We start from the raw sequence: 9,066 nt of genomic DNA on the forward strand, positions 1-9,066 counted from the left end.
TTAATTATTTAATATCTAGACATCTCTAAGCATTTATTTTTCTACTTCCTATCTCTGTACATCAGTAGTTCTTATTTTTTTTTCCATTCTAACACCTGCTTACATGCAAAATAATCACATACCCAGGTATTGAAGTTGGGCTGTCGATAAAAGTTGGGATTATACACATTTGCTAATACAGGCTATCACTAATTTCATTTCTTTCTCACAACGATGAGAAATAAATACGTGAGAACTGATGTCTTTGATTATCACCACTGGAATGTAGCAAATGTTTACAGAGAAACCCCATTGCTCATGGGGTTTATCCTTGATATTTTTAGTCCCCTTGATATTTTTACTCAGAACATGTCAGAAAAATACAATACTCACTAAAATAGGAAATTGTCATAATCGCTGACTCCCCAGACAGAAGCTTCTTTTACAGAAGAATAAACCGATTCTTTAGGAATAAAAGTTACTTTCCTAAATTGGTAATACAGATTTTGATTAAAAATGAATGCCTTTCCTATACTACTAAGCTGGGCTTTATTATTTCTTTCAATTTAAAGATCCCTTGGTATTCTGGATTTCTCTCTATAGCTCCTTCTTACTTTTACTTATAATTACTGTGTTTTATCCTTCAGTTCCCTGAACTTGAACAACTCTGGCTTGTGAGCTTATTAAAACAATTTTAAGGTTGGATAATCTTTATCAAAAGCAGGGTAGTATTACTAAGATTACCCATTTAGCATATGTAAGCATTTTTCAAATGACCAAATAATTTAAGATTTAATGTTCCACTATATAGTCAAAAGCCAGTGAGTCACACCACCTTTTGTCTTCTTATGTTTACTTTTAAAGATTGTCTTAGCACAGGAAGAAGTTCTGAGTGTTTACTGTAGTCCCTTTCCCTAAGGCAGTCTCTTCTCTTGTTTGTCAAGACTTCCACATTTCTTTCTTGGCTCAAGGAAAAAATCTTACTCTGTAACAGTTAGAGAGGAAAATTAAATAAAAAACTTTCTGATTAGAGAAGGCAATTGAATAAATAATCTGTAAAACTTTTTTTTGTGTGTTACAGAGTTTCAGGAATAATTACCATTTTTGAACAGCTTCTGCATTGACGCATATTTCTTATAGATTCTTATTCTGAGTTTGGAGCTTAACGTCTCTCATCCTAAACTCCAAATCAAAGAAAATGGGGGCACCAAAGCACATAGATGTTTAGAGTTTAGCAGTTTTAACATACAAACTACTTTCAAACAAGTAGAACTCTTGTATTTAGCTTATAATTCTTAAAAGTCCAATTTAAGACATGTTCAAGACTTACAGAAGGACACTACTGAAATGAAGATGCAAAATCTGAGCCTAAACTTTTTCTAATTGTTGTCATTAAAATGTCAATGGCTTTGCTTTAATAGCCCTAATCTTATGGAACTCGATTAAGTTCAGCAAGTGTTTCATTTCTAGTTTACATGTAGGTACAATAACAGCAATTCAAAATGATGTTTGTCAACTCTAAAAACAGTGTGAGATTTTGTGTGTTTATTTATTTTTATTACAGTAAAGGTTCATGATAAAGACATTAAATAGTTAAAACAGTAACATGTTTGAATTAAAACTAAAGTTTATCTACTTTTAAGAGTTAAAGTATTAATTCGAGGATATCCTTGATAGATATTAAAAACTATCATGGTTGTCTTTCTCCCTTCCTCTCTTGTTAAGAAAACATGAGCTACTTCACCTGAAAGGTATTTCTATTTTGCAAAAAAAAATAACATCACAATCCTTCACATCCAATTTGTATTTCATAAAACAATTTCTTCTTTCTTCTTTCATCAAACAATTAATGAATACCTATTACATAAATGTTACGCCTGTTCTCATGGTGTTTACAGTCTAGTGCTAATCATGGGCATAAAAAGGGACAACAGGTAATTTGAGACAAGTGGAGTCTTAAAGGAGCCATTAGAAAAGTACATTTGACCTGAATTCACAGCCAGAAAAGGCTTCCTGGAGGAGTTGGAAATCTGAAAAGAGAATAGCAGTTAGCCAGATGAGAAGGTGAGAAAAATAGCTTCTAGACAAAAAGAGTAGCATGAACAGTGTATGGGAGAGTCAGGAGGAGAAAAGGGAGAACGAGAGAATGAGCGAATGATTAGAGCAACTAAGAAAGTGAAAGAATACAATGAGTAGTGAAGCTAGAGAGGAAACCAGTGACCTCAATACACAAGAGTACTGTGGTTTGAATGTCCCCTCCAAAACTCATGTAGAAATTTAATTGCCATTGTGACAGTATTAAAAAGTAGGATTTTAAAAGAAGTGATTAAGGCATAAGGAGCCTGCCTTCATGAATGAATTATGCTATTGTCTGGAGGGTAGTCTCCCCGTAAAAGGGTAAGTTTGACCCCCATTTTCTGTCTCGCATGTATGTTTTCTTGCCAAGTGATACTTTCTACCATGTTATGACACAGCAAGACCTTTACCAGATGCAGCCCCTCAATCTTCAGTTTGCCAACTTCTAGAACTATGAGCTAAATCAATCTCTTTTTTTAAATGTATACATTGTCTAGTCTGTGTTACTTCTGTTATAACAGCAGAAAACAGGATAAGACATGGAGCTGTCATACCATGTTGTAAAAAATGGTTTTGTTTTTATCCTAACATCAATTAAGGGTCACTGGATGATTTTAGATAGGAATGTGGCATGATTAGATTTGTGATTTACAAAGAGGGCTATAGCTGCTTGTTTCACTGCTAGTCCAGCTTCAATATGGAGAATGAATTTGAAGGGAGTCATCCTGGATTTAAGACCATTTAGAAGTCTGTTGCCAAAATATAGAGAAAAGACAAAACTGGCCTAGATTGAGGAGTGTTGGTGCATATGGAGAAAGATTTATAAAGAAATTAAATTTAATGTGCTTTTCACATCCATAATGATTTGGGGAAGGGAAGGAGATGGAGGAAATAAAGACGACTTTGACTTGGCAAAGGGTGCATGGAAATGACATTAAATGAATGGGTAAAACGGTGTACCTTTGAAGGTACAAACATGATTTCAGTCTGAGACATGTTATATGTGAGATGTCTATGGATTATTTGTGTAAAAATTAAGTAGCAGAGTCAGAAATATAATAGAGATTTTTATAACCCACTTAGGGAATTATCTTGATTGCACAGGATAAGAAATACAATGGAAATTTCTAGTATTTAATTTGGGATTGATCCCAGTTACTAAGAATAAAACCTGAGAAGCCCCAATAATTAAAGAAAGAGCAGAGAGTAAAACCTGAAAGGCAATTTGAGAAGAAATAGCCAGACATTTAAGAAACATAAAATGTAACAATATAGTATTATAGAATCCAAGGAAAGCAGATACCATATTTGATAGGTAAAGTAATGGCTCTCAAATGAGATTCACATTCTAAACCCCAGGAACTGTGAATATGATACATGATATGACAAAAGGGACTTTGCAGAGATGATTAAGTGAAGGACCCTAAAATGGGAGATTTAACTAGATTATTACCTGGGCAATCCCAATGTCATCACAAGTATCCTTATGAGACAGAAGCAGGAGAGTTAGAGTCAGAGAAAGGGATATGGTAATAAAAACAGAGGGGTGGTGTATGAAAGAGACTGGGAGAGAAAAAGAGATGAGCCAAAAATCTCAGATGACTTCTAGAAGCTGGAAAAGACCAAGAAATGGATTCTCCCCTAGAGAGAAGAAATGTGGTTTTGTCAATTCATTTCAGACCTCTGACCTCCAGGATGTTAAGACATATTTGTGTTGTTTTAGGCTACATATTTTGTGGTAATTTGCAACAGTAGTAGGAACCTAATACTCTATATGAGTTGACTTAAGCAATAGAGGATTTATTGATGACTTTTAAAAGAGAAGGAATCTTTTCAAAAACAATTTGTGAAATTGCAGTGTTTTGAGTAGTTAAAAAGAGTAAGTTATCCTTTTGAATCTTCATTGGTTACATCTCTGCCCTGGCTGTTTCAGGTTGCTGGCTTCTTCAGCTCCAAGTCTGGGATATATGAGGCAAAAGGAAACCCAAGGAACTCTCCAGTGTGTCATTTCTTGGTCTCAAGGTTCTTAGCTGGTCTATTTTCCTCTTTCTGCCTTTCAGAGCCTTCTTCTGTGTTTTACACATAATGTTCAGGGGTTTTAGCTGCACTTGGCAGGAAGAATAGGGGGGAAGTTCCAAAATTGAGTTCTTAATTTTGTTTTTTTAAATTTTTGCTTACTAGTGCTTTTCAATATTTTTCCATTAGACATGAATTACTTGTGTTTTTAATAAATGTGTTTTTGCATCATAATGCCTACATTGGTACTTTAGTAATTGGTCACATAGTAATTAATATACAAATTGAAATTTATTTTACATAAAATAAATAATCTGAAACCAAGAAAAATAAACAAATATGATGAATATTCCCAATCCTATTTCACCTGTGACTCATCAATGACATCAACTCTCAAATGGAATTTTCTAAAATTCATCCTATACAAGGTGATTTTTCAAAATACTTAACAAGTGGTATGGCACAGGCAGAAACTAATAAAGTGATTGTCTGCAGTCAGAAAGGATACTGGCTAGTACAATATAGTGAGGCTTATCAGTCCTACTTCTATAGAGAAACTAATAAAATTCCTAAGAAAGAAAAGAGTTCCATGGGTAATGACCTTTGGGAAATAACACTTACCATTTCCTTCCCTTCAGAATTCTTTTCAGAAAAAAAAATGTATTATTAGCTTCATTAAATCTAGATTTTATTTTATCATGAAGTTGTTTTCTCATCAAACCCACTCCCTACACACATATTCACAACCTAGAGAATACAGTTTGAAATGTTCTCTCAAGTGCTTTTATGCTAAACTGTTATTCTGCCAACCCATTTCTTGTCCGTATCCTTTTCTCCCAGCTAATAATTATTGCCGCTCAAATATAATTTATTCTGTAAAATTACTTATTCTATATCCTAGTCTGTTTAAGAAAAAGGACACATCTAAAATTAAGTCATATGAGACATTAACACTTCCCTGGATCTATGGATACATTTATTTACTGGTGCATATTAGCAATAAGTAAATGCAGCATGGGCCGGGCACAGTGGCTCACGCCTGTAACCCCAGCAGTTTGGGAGGCCAAGGAGTTCAGGTTACCTGAGGTCAGAAGTTTGAGGCAAGCCTGGCCAACATGGTGAAACCCCATCGCTACTAAAAATACAAAGTTAGGCAGGCATGGTGGCACATCCTATAGGCTCAGTTACATGGGAGACTCAGGCAGGAGGATTGCTTGAGCTCGGGAGGCAGAGGTTGCAGTAAGCCGAGATTGTGCCAGTGCACTCCCACTTGGGTTCTGTCTCAAAAAATAAAATAAGTAAATTTGGCATATTAGAAAAAGGTGAAAGTGATGAGTTCAGAGCTGAAATCACAGATAGATTTTCTGCAATATCATCCCTTCTCACTTGGTAAGAGCTCCTTGTGGAAAATTCTGCAGCTGTATCTTGGCTCAGATACTACAAAGTTTAGTAGAAATCTGCCATCATCACAAGATGAATAAGTGAAAACCTGTGTACCGAGTATTTTATGCCTCTTGTATGGAGTAAGGTTGAATAAGAATTGTATGGTGTTGATCTAATTCTTCTTTCATATTTAAAGTGATATTTTGTTTTTAGAGAGAAAATAAAATCTAGAAGCTTTCTCAGTCCCTCTGCTATTGGAAATGTGATGGGAATGAACTTCTGTCTGACAATCATATTGTCGTTATGTCTATATCATATTGCAACACTTAGATAACCTATGAAAGGAAGTTAAATGATGTGTAATGAGATATTTCCAGAGGTAATTATATCAAAGAAGAACAGATCTCTTTATGCAAGGGGATCCAGTAGATAATGCAAAACTATTAGCCAATAAAGTTAAGAACGGAGAGAGGAAAAACCACAATGTGTCATTCAAAAGGATGCAAAATTAAACTTCAAAATACATGAAGATAACTAACATTACAAATAGGCAAATCAGCCAACCAAACCAAAGCAAAAATAGATATTACAAAATGTGAACAGGTAGATATAAAAATAAACCAATCAACATTTTTGGAAATTAAGAATATGATCATTGAAATTAAAATTTAATAAGCCATATATAGTACTGTTGAATAAAGGAATAATTCAGTTTAAAGATAATAATAGGAGACACAAGAGTGTGGCATGAACATGGAGAAGCAAAATTAAACAGGAAGTATGTGACCATGAAGTGAATGCTCAGTCTCAGAGATCAGAGGCTTAAAGAATAGGATAGACTGAAACCTAAAAAGAAAGAAAAATAGTATCCCGGCATGCTAAAGAAAAGAAAAGTTCCTCAACACCCTTCCTGGTTATTTTTCCAATACAATACACGCTGGGTCCACCTTACCACATCCTGTTTGATACCAGCTTTATCAACTTTTCCATTAAAATCAAACTGGACTTAGTGTAGTCAATGTTGGACTGTCTGTATACACGTCTATCCCTTGTATAACTGTGTAATGGCTGAAATTGGGGAATTAGGGCAGAAGTTTCAGGTAGCTCTAAGGATTGTTAAGGATCTAATATTTGAATGATTACCGGGGACACACAAAAAAACCTATGCAGATGACAACTTAGCACAGAGAGTAACTCACAAGTGCTACATTGTGTCCTTGGTTGACAAGGACCTTAAAAAAGAATCCAAAAGAATCCTGAAGTTCCTAACATGTACATTTCTAATCTAGATAAAATTCTGAATAGATGTCAGGTGACTATGGAGCCCCTAGGTTCTAACTCTTATAAGACAAAGTTTCTCTGCCTTTCTTCGACCAACTTTCTGTTGTTTCCAGTTCATTAAACATTCCGTAGTGTGATATGTAGCTTCCATTTACCCATTTGCTCTATTATGAGCTGAGTATGGTTAAATATGCTCACTTTCTTATGCTGTTTTGAAATTGATACTTTGTCTCACTTAAAAATTTTAGGCCGGGCTCAGTGGCTCACATCTGTAATCCCAGCACTTTGGGAGGCCAAGGCAGGCGGATCACCTGAGGTCAGGAGCTCGAGACCAGCCTGACCAATATGATGAAACCCCATCTCTACTAAAAATACAAAAATTAGCCAGGCATGGTGGTATGTGCCTGTAATCCCAGCTACTTGGGAGGCTGAGGCAGGAGAATCACTTGAACCTGGGAGGCAGAGTTTGCAGTGAGCCAAGATCACAACGCTGCACTCCAGCCTGGGCAACAGGAGCGAAACTCTTTCTCAAAAAAAAAAAAAAAAAATTAAATAATGATCAAAGTGTACAAAATCCTAGGAAGAATATGTCTTATACTTTTTTCTGAGTTCTGTTGCACAGTGTGGTGAATATGGTTAAGAAAAAAGTGTCACACATTTCAAAATTGCTATAAGAGTAAACTTCAAATGTTCTTAACATGAAAATGTTAAGTATTTAAAGTGATGGGTATGTTAACTAACTTGATTTAGTTAATTATTCGACATTGTATCCATAGATTATGACATAACTTTGTAACCCATAAATTTACACAATTATAAATTGTCAGTTTACAATAAAAAGTGGCATATTTTTAGAAAAAAAAGTATTCAGTACAAACAGAAGGCAGAGGTTAAAATATTTAGAAAGAATAAAAGGAAAGGAAGAAAGAAAAAAAGAAGAAGGAAAGGAAGGGAGAAAGAGAGGAATGAAGGAAGAAAGAGAGGGATGAAGGAAGAAAGAGAAGAAAGAAAACAGTTTACAGACCCGGGAAATAGTTGAAAATTTACAAGATAGACTGAATAGGACTTTCTCCACCACTTCTTTTCCCGGAAGAGAAGTAATGACAGGAGAGATAATGACTGATTTTTATTTTTTTTCAAAATGGAGAGAGGAGACGTAAAATCAAAAGGATCTCCAATTCCAACACTGGAGTTTTTAAAGTTCACCTTAGAAATGACATGATAAAATACAAATTTGAAAAGTTACCATAAAGTAAAACCATTTACTTACCAAAGAATAGTAATTGCCTTGGCAGTAAACTTTTTAGCAAAAATAAATAAATGCTAGAAAATACTGTTATAACATCTTCAAATAGCTGAAGGAATTCCACACTAGTGCAAACATCATGCAAGAGTAACTACATCTGGCAATGCTGGAGACTGAATTCTCTGAGAAGGTCTCTTACAAAAACATAACTAAATGATGAATAACATATTTTCCAGAGCATGCTCGGCTCCAGGAAGCAGGGGAAATCTGTTGTCCCTCCCTCAAAAGGACTTGAGTAGTAGTTGAAAGTGCGTGCTGTGAGAGGTAAGCAAGTGAGAGAAATGCGATTGCTCCTCAAACAGGTGGCTTTAATACGAGCAGGTGCCCTTCATACTACTGCAATTATACATTAAACTTTTGGCCGACAACGAAGTAAGGAAGCTGAAGCTGAAATGCCTATCTTAAGCTAGGATACCCTAAAAGGTCCAACTAGATCTATGATACGCCAGAGACCCTCAACAGAAACAAAAGCTGAAGAAAAGCATTCCCAATGTAAGGCCACACTATTCCCAGACCGAAGTCAATCATAAGTTTCTAAATACTATCAAGCAAATAAGGAGACAAGATATCATGAATAAGGCAGCAGAAAAAAGAGAGAGAAAAAAAAGATTTAGCCCATAAAAACCTTAAGATAATTAAATTGTCAGACGCAAAATGTAGAATAGCCAATGTAGAAAACATAAAAACTGAATTCTCTGATAGACCAAGCCACAAGAGACTTTCATAAATAAGCAGGGAATTCTAGAAAAGCAACCAAATGGAACTTCTAGATATTGAAAATATAATGGCTGAAATGAAGCAAACATTAATTAAAGAGGTTAAATAGCAGAACAAACATAGTCAAAGAGGTAACAGTAAAGGTATATCTGAAATATTACCCACAAAACAAGAGCAGAGAGCCAGGGGAATAGAAATATGAAAATGGAGATATATACATGTAGGATTGAATGAAAATGTTCAATCCAAAGTACCGCTCTGAGTAGAGTCCTAGAAAAAGAGAAATGAGGGAATAGAAGAGAGGCTTG

General features: G+C 35.1%; 1 pseudogene; it reads left to right on the top strand.

Moving 5' to 3' along the window:
• Positions 1 to 6,233: 6,233 nt before the first annotated feature.
• LOC112617203 lies at positions 6,234 to 6,792 on the top strand (annotated as a pseudogene).
• Positions 6,793 to 9,066: the final 2,274 nt, after the last annotated feature.

Source organism: Theropithecus gelada, chromosome 2, assembly GCF_003255815.1.
Source record: "Theropithecus gelada isolate Dixy chromosome 2, Tgel_1.0, whole genome shotgun sequence".
Taxonomy (NCBI): Eukaryota; Metazoa; Chordata; class Mammalia; order Primates; family Cercopithecidae; genus Theropithecus; species Theropithecus gelada.